A 15,678-nucleotide genomic window follows, 5' to 3' on the forward strand; every position below is an offset into this window, starting at 1 on the left:
TTCCCTTTGATCCTCTTTTTTTCCTGTTTGATCCTATTTGTTGTTAGGTACATTGAGGCCATAATGTTTAGTGGAAAACGAGAAAATTAAGAGAATAAAACATTTGTGTAGAATCAGTGTATCTGGACTAGAGTTTTGGTCCTACCATATGTAATTTGTAAGTTCATTTATTTACTGTATGCTTTTGTTTCCCCGCTTATAAAATGAAAGTAATAGTACCTGTCTAGTTTTTATTTGACTGAGAATAAAATGAGATGCCTATGAATGTAGCTCATTCCTTTTAAGCATAATATATACTTAAAATTTATATGTAGTAAAATTTATTCTTTTTAGTGTATAGTTCTATGCGTTTTGATGTATGCATCAAATGTGTACATCTCACATCTATGATTTTGATGTATGTATAATGTGTAACGACAATAATAGTCAAGAAACAGGACAGTCCCATCACCCTCATACCAAATTCCATCATGCTGCCTATTTTTAATTTTTTTAATGTTTACTTATTTTGGGGGGAGACACACACACACACACACACACACACACACACACACACACACACAGTCCGAATGGGGAGGGGCAGAGAGAGGGAGACACAGAATCCAAAGCAGGCTCCAGCTCTGAGCTGTCAGCACAGAGCCTGATGAAGGGCTAGAACTCACGAGCTGTGAGATCATGACCTGAGCTGAAGTCAGATGCTCAACTACTGAGCCACCCAGGTGCCCTGGCCTACCTATTTTTAATAAATCTCCCCACTCCCCTTCACCCTTAACAACCACTGATCTATTTTCCTCCCTGTATTTTGCTTTTTTTGCAGAATGTCATATATAACATGTATATACATAACATATATTTTGCAGCATATAACCTTTAACTTAGCATAATGCTTTTGAGATGCATACATATTGCATTATCAGTAATTCCTTTTTATTGCTAAGAAGTATTCTATTATATAAATGTAACACAGTTTATCCATTTACCAGTTGATAGACATTTGAGTTGTTTTCAGTGTTTGGTGATTATGAATAAATTGCTTCAAACATTTGCATGCAGGTTTTGTTTGAATATAAGTTTTAATTTTTCTTGAATTAATACCTAGGATTGTTGGATCATGTGGTAAGTGTATGTTTAACTGGAAAACAATTCAGAAGTTTCTTATAAAGTGACTATACAGTTTGTATTCCCTCCAGTAATGTTTGAGAGCTTCAGTTGCTACACATTCTCCCTGACACTTAGTACTGACATTTTTTTTTTTTTTTTTTTGCTTTTAATGGCATCTCATTGTGGTTTTAATTTGAACTTTTCCTGATTGCTAATGATATTGAACATCTCTGATGTGATTATTTTCCATTTTTCCTGTTTTCACCCATTCCTTTTTTTTTTTTAATATATGAAATTTATTGTCAAATTGGTTTCCATACAACACCCAGTGCTCATCCCAAAAGGTGCCCTCCTCAGTACCCATCACCCACCCACCCCTCCCTCCCACCCCCCATCAATCCTCAGTTTGTTCTCAGTTATTAAGAGTCTCTTATGCTTTGGCTCTCTCCCACTCTAACCTCTTTTTTTTTTTCTTCCCCTCCCCCATGGGTTTCTGTTAAGTTTCTCAGGATCCACATAAGAATGAAACCATATGGTATCTGTCTTTCTCTGTATGGCTTATTTCACTTAGCATCACACTCTCCAGTTCCACCCACGTTGCTACAAAAGGCCATATTTCATTTTTTCTCATTGCCACGTAGTATTCCATTGTGTATATAAACCACAATTTCTTTATTCATTCATCAGTTGATGGACATTTAGGCTCTTTCCATAATTTGGCTATTGTTGAGAGTGCTGCTATAAACATTGTCACCCATTCCTTTTGTGTTTGGGTATTTTTTTTTTTTTTAATATTTTCAGACTTATGGAAATGTTTTCACGGTACAAGGGATTCTCATATACTTTTCACCCATATCGTGTTCTTTTGCTCTTTTTTACTTGATTATTTTATTTCTTCTATTTATCCATATATTTTTTCTGAACCTTTTGAGATTAAATTACAGGCATAATGTTTCTTAAAAAAAATTTTTTTTTAATGTTTATTTAATTTTGAGAGAGAGCCAGCACATGAGAGGGGGGAGGGACAGAGAGGGAGACACAGAATTTGAAACAGGCTCCAGGCCCTGAGCTGTCAGCACAGAGACAGACATGGGGCTTTCCAGATTTTTTCTTGTGGTTGACTTCAAGTTTCATAGTGTTGAAAATATGCATGGTTTGATCTCAGTCCTTTTGTACTTCTTGAGGGATGATTTGTGGCCTACTGTGTGATCTGTTTTGGAGCATGTTCCATGTACACTTGAGAAAAATGTATTCTGCTGCTTCTGGATGAGGTGTTTTGAATAACTGTTAAGTCCATCAGGTCCAGTGTATCTTTCGAAGCTGTTGTTTCCTTGTTGATTTTTCTACTTAGATGAATTCTGTCCATTGTTGTAAATAGGGTGTTAAAACCCCCTACTATTAGATTATTATTGATAAGTTTCTTTGTGTTTGTCACTAATTGATTTATATATTTGGGTGCTTTCGAGTTGGCATAAATATTTAAAATTGTCGGGGCGCCTGGGTGGCTCAGTCAGTTGAGCGGCCGACTTCGGCTCGGGTCATGATCTCGCGGTCCGTGAGTTCGAGCCCCATGTCGGGCTCTGTGCTGACAGCTCAGAGCCTGGAGCCTGTTTCAGATTCTGTGTCTCCCTCTCTCTCTCTCTCTCTCTCTCCCTGACCCTCCCCCGTTCATGCTCTGTCTCTCTCCGTCTCAAAAATAAATAAATGTTAAAAAAAAATTTTTTTTAAATAAAAAAAAAATAAATAAATAAAAAATAAATAAAATTGTTAGCTTTTCTGGGTGAATAGACCCCTCAATTATTATATAGTACCCTTCTTCATTTCTTGTTACAGTCTTAAAATCTAGTTTGTCTGATATAAGTATGGCTACTCTGGCTTTTTTTTGGCATCCATTTGCATGACAGGTGGTTCTCCATCCCCTTACTTTCAATCTCCAGGTCTTTAGGTGTAAAATGAGTCTCTTGTAGGCAGCATATAGATGGATCTTGTTTTTTTTTTTTTTATTTATTTTTTCCATTCTGATACCCTATGTCTTTTGATTGGAGTATTTAGTCCATTTATATTCAGAGTGATTATTGAAAGATATGAATTTAGTGCCATTGTATTGCCTGTGGAGTTGGTGTTATTGGTGATGATCTTCGGTCCTTTCTAGTCTTGTTGCTTTTGGTCTTTTTTTTCTCCACTCAACGAGTTCCCCTTAAAATTTCTTGCAGGGCTGGTTTTAGTGGTCATGAACTCCTTTAGTTTTTGTCTGAGAAATTGTTTACCTCTCCTTGTAGTGTGAATGACAGTCTTGCTGGATAAAGAATTCTTTCTTGGCTGCATTTTTTTTTCCCATTCAGCGCATTGACTATATCCTGCCACTCCTTACTGGCCTGCCAACTTTCTGGGGACACATCTGCTGTGAACCCAGTCTGTCTTCCCTTGTAAGTTAAGTACTTATTCTCCCTTGTTGCTTTCAGGATTCTTTCCTTGTGTGTGTATTTTGTGAATTTAACTATGATATGCCTGGGCGATTGTCAGCTTTTGTTGAATTTAATGGGAGTTCTCTGTGCTTCTTGGATTTTGATATCTGAGTCCTTCCTCAGATTAGGGAAGTTTTCAGCTATAATTTGTTGGAGTAAACCTGCCCCTTTTCTCTCTCACCTACTGGGACTCCCTATGATACAAATGTTACTCTATTTTGATAAGTTGCTGAGTTCCCTAAGTCTACCTGTGTGATCCATTACCTTTCATTTATTTCCCTCTTTTCAGCTTTGTTATTTTCCATAATTTTATCTTTTCTATCACTGATTTGCTCCTCTGCTTTGTCCATCCTCATTTTTATGGCCTCTCTTTGGGTTTGTGTCTTGGTTATAGCATTTTTAATTTTGGCCTGATGAGATTTTAGTTCTTTTATCTCTGCAGAAAAGGATTCTCTAGTGCCTTCTATGGTTTTTTTCTAAGCCTAGCTAGTATCCTTATAAATGTTGTTTTAAATTGTAGTTTAGACATCTTATATGTGTATTGATTAAATAGTTGGCCTATAGCTATACTTCTTGTTCATTCTTTTGGGTTGAATTTCTCCATCTCATCTTTTTGTCCAGAAAAGAGAAGAAGAAAAAAGAAAGAAGCAAGCAAACAAAAAACAAAACAACCCCCCCCCAAAAAAAACAAAAAAAAACAAAAAAACTAGTTCCTGGGTGTGTTTGGTTTGCTTGCTAAAAGAATCTAGATCCAGGGGTATCTGGGTGTCTCAGTTGGTTAAGTGTCAGACTCTTGGTTTGGGCTCACGTCGTGTTCTCACAGTTTATGAGTTCAAGACCTCTATTGGGCTCTGCTGAAGTGTGGAGCCTCCTTGGGATTCTGTGTGTCCTCTCTCTGCTTCTCCCTCACTCACATGTTATGTCTCTCTCAAAAATAAATGAACATTAAAAAAAAAATTAAAAAAAGAATCTAGATCCAAGTAAATAAACAAATAAAATGGAAATAAAAAAACCAAGTATTTAAAAATAAAAATTAATAAAAAATTTAAAAAAGGACTAAAAAAAAGAAATGGAAAAAGAGAAACATTTAGAGAATAAAAGTAAAAAGGAAGCTGGATTCTATTTCCCCTAGAGCTGAGGCTTTGCAGCTCTCTATGATCAGTAAACTTGGTAGGAGCTAGTTTGTCCTGGTCTTCTGGGGGAGGGGCCTGTTGCCCTGATTCTCAGGTGAACTTCCCCCTTTGGAGATCCATCTGCAGGGTTCAGGGGGTTGGGGCTTGGTGTAAATGGCTCTGGTCTCCAGTAGATGGCGCTGTTTTTGCTCCCAGAAGGCTTTCAGTGCTGATCGGTTGGATGAATATGGTAGTGCCTCGCTTGATAGCCCTGGAGCTGAAAGTTCCTACCCCCCCAGTTTTCACAGAATCCTCACAGAAAAGCAGTCAGTCACCCTTCTTGTCCCCAGTTTATGTCAGAACCCTGTGTTCACCTTGCCTATGTCCGAGTTTTTTTTTTTTTTAAGTCTCTGGCGCATGACTGAGTTAAAACACTCCACATTTTAGGGACTCCCGGAGCTTGGAACCTTGCTGTTCCTCTGGGGGGAGGGTCTTGCAGTGCTTTTGCCTGTTTGTCTGCTGGGTAAAGCGGGTGATCATATGATCTCCAGCGGTTGGGAGTTTATGGAAGGCAGCAGAAAGTCAGCATCCTAGCTTGCTGTCCTCAGCTGGAATCCATGCTCCAGTGACTGGGAACAGTGCAGCATCTTGGTGCCACCCTTCTGGTGATCCAGGGGATCCTCAGTCCATGCTGTCACTCCTGGGACTCCACCCGATCTCGCCAGCCTAGCACCTTTAAGCCAGGTACTCCCCCATGGTAGCTAGCGGACTTCTAAAAGTTCAGATTATGCACTCTGCTGCTTATGATACTTTGCAGTAGCCTCTGTAAGCAGGCTCCCTCCCCGTCACCATACCCTCAATTATATCTTCCCCAAGTCAACTGTCTGCATATCCTACCTTCCAAAACGTGGTCACTTTTCTACTTGCAGGTTTTGTTTTCTTAGACCTCCTATTATTGGGTGTTCAGAATGATTTGATAACTATCTAGCTGTGTTCAAGGGACAAGACAAGCTTAGGGTCCTACCTCCTACCTCTGCCATCTTAACTCCTCCCACCAGGATCACTTATTTAATTTAGTTGTTATGTCTCTTTAGCCTCCTGTAATTAGAAACAGATTTTTCGCTGTTTTTCTTTTACAATTTTAACTTTTTTCTTTTCTTTTCTTTTCTTTTCTTTTCTTTTCTTTTCTTTTCTTTTCTTTTCTTTTTTAACATGTTTTGAAGATTTCGGGTCATTCATTTTGCACAGTGTTTTTCATTTTGGGTTTGTCTGATGTTTTGTCTGATGTCTGAGGTTTTTTTCTTGATAGCGTTCTGGTTATGTATTCCTGGCAGGAATATCAAAGACATGAAATGGTATCTTAGTGTATCTTATTAGGAAGAATATGACTCATTACTGGTACTGTTAATTTATGATAAAGTGTTTTGAATATGTGAAATGTATCATTATAAAGATGTTTTGGGGCGCCTGGGTGGCTCAGTTGGTTAAGTGTCCGACTTCAGCTCAGGTCATGATCTCACGGTCCGTGAGTTCGAGCCCCGTGTCGGGCTCTGTGCTGACAGTGCAGAGCCTGGAGCCTGTTTCGGATTCTGTGTCTCCCTCTCTCTCTCTGACCCTCCCCCACTCATGCTCTGTCTCTCTCTGTCTCAAAAATAAATAAACATTAAAAAAATTTTTTTTTTAAATAAAAAAAAAAAAGATGTTTCATGGAAGCCTTGCTGTAATATCATTTGATTTCTTAGAGGGGAGATTGCTTTTTATATAGTTTTTTTTTTTCCCACATGCACAGTTAATGGATATTGTGTATGTAACTACATAGTAAGCTTTCATTGTGGCCTAGCCATGTGCAGTCTCTATTTGAGTTGCTGTCTGTAAGAAATCTACCATATAAGGGCGCTTGAGTGGCTCAGTCGGGTAAGTGTCCAACTTCAGCTCAGGTCATGATCTTGCCTTTCCTGAGTTCGAGCCCCCATCTCAGGCTCTGTGCTGACAGCTCTGAGCCTGGCCAGGCTTTGGATTCTGTGTCTCTCCCTCTCTCTATCTGCCTCTCTCCCATTCACATTTTGTCTCTCTCTCAAAAATAAATAAGCATCAAAAGAAAATGAAAAAAAAAAATCTGCCATATAGAGGAGTGAACAAAATTAGTTAAGTCCTGTAAAGGAGATAGACGTAAAGTGTTCAAAATATTAAAAGGAAGCAGTACAGATCACGTTGGGATAAAAGAGGACGATTTTTTGAGCAGAGTGTTGTATACCAAACCCTCTGTCAGGTGTGTTACATGAATTAGCTAATTTAATTTTTACCATGATTCTCTAAGATATGTACTATTATTATATCTGCTTTTACATAGATGAAGAAGACATAAAAACATTGTACTGAGGATCAGAAGAACTGTATTCGAGTCTTGATCCTACTATTGTCTGCATATGGGTTAGAAGAATACTTTCTTAATTGATTTGATGAGCTATTAATAGATGTTCATTGACAAAAGTGTTCCTGATCAACCTGTGCTTGGGAAATACCATGTACTATATTACCCCATGTAGGAAAAAAAGAAAGAAAGAAACAAACAAACATTTGTTCTGTAGTTTAATGTGTCTATCCAGAGAGAAGTATCTTCTGTGCTCTGACATCCTATCTTAGTGTCTTCATAGCTCTTCTCACTGACTGCATTTATTGTATTTATTTGCTTTTTTGTTAATTGTCCTCTTTACTAGAAAGAATGCTCCATGAGAGCAGGCATTTTTTTTTATCTTGTTCACTGTTGTAACTTCCAGATCAGGCTTGGTATATGGTGGCAGTTAGTAATTTGTTGGGTGAATGAAAGTCTCTCTCAGGCCTGTTATAAAACAACAGTTGTTTTAACTTTAACCCAGAATTTTGAAATGTATTTGACCATAATATTCTTTTTCTTTGTGGAACACTTAGTAAAATCTCAAAGAACATTAGCGTTCCATGGAACTATTTGAGAAATGCTAGTTTGGTCATTTAGCTCACACTTTCAAAATATAATGATCCTGGTTTATGAAATTCAGTATTGTTCCTACTTATATAAGTATTTGGAGAAAATTAGAGATGCAGAGTTTTTAGTAATTTCTATTTTAGGATATAGTTAACTTGTAATTTTTTATGTTAATGAAAGAACAGTTGCTAGGATAATTCAAACCAGTTAATAACTTCAAATCACTTATTTTTAGTAACAGGTTTTATTTAGTTTATTTGGCTGCAAACTGACTATCCTAATTATGTTTTATATTGTCTACTACAAAAAATAATTGGACTTAAGCAGGAGGTTAACCCCGAGGAGATATAGTACAGGCAGTACTTTTATGTATTCAAGTACAGCGTCAATTGTAGTAGGTCCTTGTTTGGAAGGAAGAGTATTTTCTTAGAAAGGAAAGGTATAGCTTTAACTTTTGCAGAAACACTAGTCAGAGAATGGACATATGACTTTTTAGTTAGGTGATCTGTGCTCCAGTGTCTTCTTGCCCCATAAATAATATGATAAACTTAAGCAACCTGCTTTGCTTACCTGTATATACCTTTTTCAAATAACTGTAGTGATCCATGTTTCAATCTATAATGGAAGAGATTCTTTCATTAAAACAAAATGTAGGACACTTCAAGGTTTGCAACAGACTATAGATGATAATGTTTTGATTTGAAGAAGAGTGGCTGGACCACCTGAACATAAGTGAGGAAGGGACTGCCCATCTGGTGTAGCTTCCTTTACCATCTGTAGGTTTGTCTTCCAAAGCTGTTCTTTGCTGGAACTTTGAAGTATGTTGTCCTCTAGCTGCAAGGGAAGCTATATTCTCATGCATGTTGTAGTACCTGTTCTGATGGCCCAGTTACCACCTAGAGTGTTGATGGAGGTTATACATATAAACCTGGAGGATCAAGAGGTAGGAAATGAATATAGAACTACAGAAACTTGAGAGGTGACTGGAAAAGTCATTGACATCGGGGATGTTCGAGTATGACTGAACTGAACACTAAATGTAGAGCGCAAATTTACTCCTCCACTGTTTATAATGAGAACATTTTCTCTACACACAACTCCCCATGATTTTTATAAAAATAAGTTCAAAAGGGAGCTTTTCAGTTTGATAGCAGTAAGAATCGAAATGAGAAAACCTCGCAAGAAAGGGGAAATTCAGGAAGCTTCTCCTTATCTTTCCATGTGAAAATTGTCATTGAACATTTTTGCTAACATGCAGTTTAAAGTTTATATATTATCAACAGTCTGCTCCCTTAATTTCTTTTCTTTACCCTTATCTTCTCTCCCCACTCCCTTTTCTCTTGCCTCATAAATGCATACATAGTAAATATTCTAAGGATAGATGCGTCAAACTGCTTTGGGAATAAGAATATCCTTATTCATAAATATAATAGATTCTAACTGAAAACCCAGCTAATTATATAGTACATAGGTTTTCTTTTTATTTTGCTATGTATAAAATAACACTGGTGAATTGGAGGCTCAAATCCAGTCCAAAGTGACTTCACAGAACAAGTTTTTGGGAACTGCACAGCATGCAGTTTTGGCTTTTGATTGATTGTTTTCCATTTTTTGTTCTTCTGTGTCTCTGCTTATTTTGTGTAACCTTCAATGTTAAACATAGCAGGAATGCCTAATAAGAATAAAGTGTTTTATAAATAGTGTTATGTGAGGCTGCATATTTCAGTCATACTTTAAGCTCACGGGCATATCTTTAACCCTGACTCCGCTGATATATTCCAGAATTGAAAAAACCACAACATATTTCACTTTTCACTAGTATTTTCATGAATCATTGATCATTGATAGGGATCATTTTTTAGGTGCAAGCAATTTTGAGGTTTAGAATTTGTATATTTAGTACATATTAAACGTTATCTTTGGAGTTCTTAGATTTTTCAACAGAAAGATTAATTATCCTCTTCAGGGATTGTAATTTAAGCATTTTTACTTGAGGGCATGTTCTTGAAAATGTGAATTTGAGTTTTCCCAGATCAAAAGTATGGTGTTCACCAAAAAGGCATATTTTAAAAATGTTAATTTCATGTTCTGTTCACTTTCATACTCTTCTGTGTTTTAAGACAGTATCTTTTTGATTCTTAAGTAAGCAATTATGAAACTAGGATATTATCTTTCTTATGTTTACCTTTGTTCAATTAAATCTGTTTATATAATCTGTGTTAGTCATTTTGATAAATTTAAGCTTCTAACTTTTAAAGATGAGGAAATCATTATCCTTATATTGTCCCTATATAACTTTTTTTTCCTCTCTTCGATTCCCAACTTTTGTTAGTTCAATATCATATTTGCATATTAGTGGAAATGACACTTTACATCCTGTTCTGTTATGGTATCTTAATTCCTTCATTTAATTTTATTCTTAGTTCTTATTTATTTATTTGTTATTCTTAGTTAAATAGCTTAGAAGTTTATCACCAATTACTTTGCCATGGCTTTCCTAGCCCTACTTGGCTAACTAAATTCTTCCTTTAATAGGGTCCTCTAAAAGGACACATGGAAATAATGCTCCTTGAGTTTTACATGTTCATAATTGAATAATGATTTTGTATTTGGACAGCAGTTTGATTAGATGTATAATCCTTGGGTCATACTTTCTTTAAAAAGTTTAAAATAGTAATCTGTTATATTCTAGAGTTGAGGTTGAGGGCCGGCCTAATTTTCTTTTTTTTTTTTTTTTTTTTTTTTTTTTTTTTGGTGACAGTATTTTTGCATGTCTGTTCTGTATCAGATTTTTTTTCCTGAGACACAGTGTGCCCTTTCAATAGACCTATTTATATTTATTTAGTAATTTCTATACCCAATGTGGGGCTTGATCCCAAGACTCAGAGATTAAGAGTCACACACTCTTCTGATTGAACCAGCCAGGCACCCCTTCAGTAGATTTAGATGTTCTTTATTTTTGGTGATTCTTTTTGGAATTATATCTTTAAATATTTGTCTGTTCTGTTATGATGGTTTTCTTGGGCTCCAATTATTCATATATTGGATATCCCATCTGTTTTTATATCTGCTCCCCTCTCTAATACTCATTTAGAAAATTTTAACTTTTCCTTTTTTTTTTTTTAATCCTCTGTGTTCGTTTTCACAAAAGTTTATTCTCTATAGTGTTTCTTCCAGTTTCAACTGCATTTCTGTGATTTAGTTTTCTAAGTCTTTTCTAAATTGTCCAAGTTTATATTACACAATTTCTTATCACCTAGCCTTCTTTTACTTGAACTCTTATATCTTAGTGATATGACTTTTTTCTTTAACTTTTTTCTTTTTTAAATTTACAGCAAAAGGTTAACTGTAATTTTCGCTACTTGGCAAGTAAAGAGGGTTTTTTGGGGGGGGTCTACTAACAGTTTTTCCTGTAATTTTATCTCCTTTTTTGTAACTTCATGTGGATTTCTGCTTGTTCTTTTGTGATAACTCATCTGGAAATGTTGGTTTTCTAAGATCAGTTATTTTCAGTAGATTTTAAAAGAAAGGAGCTAGAGCTACATTTCAGACTAGCTAGTATTCCTTTTGACTCGGGATTTTTGGTTGTTGAGTTCATTTAGTTATTATTTTTTTACCAGTCAGTGGACACAGGCATCTGTGGGATTTTGCAGTGCAGTTTCCCTTCTGTGGAAGCTGAGACAGACTACTGTTGCAAATATAGTTTCTTTGTATGATTCCTTGTTAGGCCTGGTTCTTCTGACTTTCAAATTTCAACTGGGTGTAGGGCTGTTCTGCTGTTAGTCCATAAATCCTATCCCTCTGCTGGGAATTTATGTTTTGCAACTTACCTTTGAGGAGTTTACTTTGCTAGCTTTTTCTGAGATGTGCAGCTGAGACATCTTTTCTCCCTTTCCTCCCTTAAGTACCCAGGATTTTAACCTCCTTTCTTTCAGAAGCTTTTATACCATTTTTTTGCCTGGAGTTTTAGCTGGATCCCAGTTTTGCTAAAAATGGAGAGTGTGTTTTTATTTCTTAATTTCTTTGCTGATTTTTGGACTAACTGCTTTTGGATACTTTCTAAGAAGAGTAAGGGGATGCTTTCTAAGAAGAGTAAGGGAAATTTATGGCCCAATATTAAAATTGAAAGTCCATATTAATTTTTAAAGTAGAACAAAAGTTCTTGATTTCAGTGTTTTGCAGTAATGTAACCCCTGTTACCCCCACCCTACCCATACAGTGCAATCTGTTTTCTTTAGATACCATTGACTAATGCTACTCAGAATGTCAGTTTGTTTATACAAGGTACTTAAGGCAATGCTTCTTTTATCAGAGAAGTCTTATTTTAAGAAAAATGTCAGCTGAACTAAACAGTATGCTTAGGGACATAATTGATTCACATTCTGGTCAAACCTTACAGGGTTGAGGATTGGGAACAGTTTGCATATTGAGTATCACTGCTCTACATTATGTGTATGTGGCTGTCAAATTGCATAGTTAATGCAATTGTCTCTTCGTTCTTCATACTTAGTATTGCCATTGACCAATTAATTGTATATGGTCTTCACTGGTTAGTATGGCTGAAATAGAAGTGCTGTTTCTATATAAATAGGAGTCCTTGGGATGAAGGATAGTTTGGCATATACTTTTTCTCTGATAGGAACTCTTCAGTGTAATGATTCATTTCTCTAAGCCATAACATGGAGCTCATACTTACAGAGGTGGGAAGGAGAATACTGTTATATGAATGTTCAAAAATGTGAATTGGAGAATTACAGAAGATGGTAGAATTCAGTATTATAGCTCCAGAAGATGTGATTTTAGGGGTATTCTATGTAAATAATATGTTTATCTTGATTCTGTTGCTGAGGAAACATGGAAAAATAATCAACATATAATAAGATGGTGGAATTTTATTTTTTTGTCAAAGACTTTCATCTGATTGAAGGATGTGTTTTTCTGGATATGGTCTTTCATGTCTAACTGACCATTGGAATTCTCTCTTTCTGTCAGAAACCATGAGATATGTCAGTGTCAACATGTAGAATTAGAATGAGATATTGGCTACAACTTTTTTGTTATATTCTTAACATGATGGATTTTGCCCTTGAGGTCATGGTTTTTCCCATTAGTGTGTATCTTTAAGCTTGTTAGTCATTGGGCAGACGTGAAGAACTTGGTAAGAAACTTTATAATAATAATGAAGTTACATTTTTTTCTAAAGTTTTCTAAGTAATTAAAAATTTTTCTAAATATCAATAAAATACTACATTTGAGACTAAAGATTCATGGCCAAGACATACGGGATTCTATCTGAATTTATAAAGAAAATGTTTTGAAATTATGCATTTGATCTTAGTGAGAAAGTCTTACTTTATAGCCATTCTGATTATAAACTTTAATTATGAAATAAATAGCTGTGAGCAGTGCTACTTACCCAGTGAGGTTCTTGAAAGAATTCTGCATCCTTGCCAGTCACATTACTAAGGTGAATTATTTCAAGAATGTCACTGATTATAACTAATGTTTGCTATTATTGGATTTAGTATAGTATTTTAATAGTTGTTCTGTCTTGGGTATAGATAAAACCTTGGAAAAACATCAACTCGGAAGTCATATAGAATAAATTAGCTATTAAAAAAAAAAGAAAAAGAAAATTCCTTTGTCATTGCAATCTGGTTTCTTTCCTAGTGCCACCAGATGTCAGTGTAACCACAGGACTGGAGAAATACTGCAGTAGATAAATGCCTTCTGAATGTTCTAAGTGTATAAAAAAGTTGTATACGTATTAGGTATACAATGGAAATAGGATTTTATTATTGAATTGCATAGAAAAATGAAGTACATAATGGAGAATAGAGTACATGTAGAACTTAAAAAGCATAGATGCAGTTAAAAATTCATATATAAGTCAAACATGCAAATAGAACACATAGGTGATTCTCTTATGTTCTCAGAAATCGCCATCCTGCTGCTATTCAAGAGGAGATGGACAGCCTGTGGCTGAACTGTCCACTTCAGCCTCACTGACCATGATGTTTCTCAGTAGAATTATTGTCAAAATTTGAGCTTCAAACTGAAAGAATATATTTCTAGTTTATAAAGTTAAAACTCAGGGCACTGTGATTTGCATTTGGTATAGGATTTGTCTACAGTAGTTGCCTAGAATACATGGTTACATTAGGTATTTTCCAAAAGAATATTCAGTACGATAATTGCATTTTAAAAAATTCCTCTTTTAAAAATCTGTTCTTTAATGAATGCTGCATTAAATGATGATCATTATTTACTATTAGGAATTGGTTATTTCTAGTTAGATTTATTACTTACATGTCTGCATAGGTCTACTGCTGTTTGTCCCAAATGAGTATGCTGTGTTGATTTCATGCCTTCCTGAAGTCTGCATCTGGGGCTTTGGACTGCACTTAATGTATGTATTCCATGCCTCAATTAAATTGTGATTTTGGTTAGAAGTTTTATATGGGTCAAAGACTGTTTTCAGTTACTTGATGTCTTCTTTTCAAAAGTATTTTGTTACTCAGGATGTTTCCCCAGGTTATTCTTCCCCACCAACCCCCAGATTACTTCTTTTGACTTCTTTTTTCCTTTAATTTACAAAATGGAGAAACTTACTTCTTCAACAATATAAACTGTCTCCCTAGAAATTATTGAGATTGTCATCCTTGTTTTCTTATAGGCTCTTAGCTTCTCCAGCACTATAATATAACCTCTTGTGGGAGGGGCACTGTCCCTTCCCTCAAAGCTCCTGGTTTTCTTTTCTGCTGTCTCAGCTGGAGTCTTATAGACAATACCTGTTTGTATGGAAGGGAGGAAAGACCTTCTCCCATCTCTCTATGTATCCCAGACACTTTGAGCTCTGCTTTCCAAAGTGGGGTGTTTTATTTCATCCTTATTCTTTATCCTTGGGCTTTGATCTCTGTTGAATGCCAGTATAATATCAGATCATTATGATTCTGCTTTCTTTTTGTTTGTGAGAACCAGAGTACTTTTGTATGTTCTAGAATTACTCATTTCCTTTCTGTCCTTGAACAGTTAACCCCAAGCCATAGGAGCCACAACTGGTGGCCTGACCCCTGTCTCCATTGCCAGGTATCTTAGATGTGCCTAGTATTCTAGATTAAATTCCAATTCAGTTGAATTCTAAACTCTAGACCAATGCTGTTCCATAGAACTTGGAAATATCCTATATCTACCTTGTCCAGTATGATAATCACTAGCTATGTGTGGCTCTCAAGCACTTCATATGTGGTTAGTTTAATTGAGGTACTCAAATTTTAATAAATTAACTTAATTATAATTAGGTTGAATTTTTAAACTTTAAATTTATTTTATTTTAAATCCAGTATTGGGGCGCCTGGGTGGCGCAGTCAGTTAAGCGTCCGACTTCAGCCAGGTCACGATCTCGCGGTCCGTGAGTTCGAGCCCCGCATCAGGCTCTGGGCTGATGGCTCAGAGCCTGGAGCCTGTTTCCGATTCTGTGTCTCCCTCTCTCTCTGCCCCTCCCCCGTTCATGCTCTGTCTCTCTCTGTCCCAAAAATAAAAAAAATAAAAAAATAAAAAGTTTAAAATAAAAAAAAAAATAAATCCAGTATAGTTAACATACAATGTTATATTAGTTTCAGGTATACAATATAGTGATTCAACAATTCTATGCATTACTTACTGCTCATCATGGTAAGTGTACTCTTTAATTCCCATCCCCAAATTGGCTCATTCTCCCCACCCACCTCCCTCTAGTAATCATCAGTTTGTTCTCTATAGTTGTCTGGTGTTTTATTTCTCTCTCTCTTTTTTTCTTTGTTCATATGTTTTGTTTCTTAAATTCCACATATGAGTGAAATCATATGGCATTTGTCTTTCTTTACTTATTTCACTTAGCATTATATTGTCTAGATTCATCCATGTTATTGCAAATGGGAAGATTTCATTTTTTATGGCTGTGTAATATTCCATTGTATATAAGTAAGTAAAAGTGTTCAGTTAGATTTTTATTCTGGTATGTTTAAAATTCATATTTGTATACATTAGGAATATTTCA

The 15,678-nt window shown here is 35.7% G+C and overlaps 1 protein-coding gene across 4 annotated transcripts in view; it reads left to right on the forward strand.

The window, feature by feature from the left end:
* ASB3 (ankyrin repeat and SOCS box containing 3) overlaps positions 1–15,678 on the forward strand; it is a 116,476-nt gene that overhangs the window by 46,935 nt on the left and 53,863 nt on the right. The window lies entirely within an intron of this gene.

Source organism: Puma concolor, chromosome A3, assembly GCF_028749965.1.
Source record: "Puma concolor isolate L17-30 chromosome A3, mPumCon1.1.hap2, whole genome shotgun sequence".
NCBI classification, from domain to species: domain Eukaryota; kingdom Metazoa; phylum Chordata; class Mammalia; order Carnivora; family Felidae; genus Puma; species Puma concolor.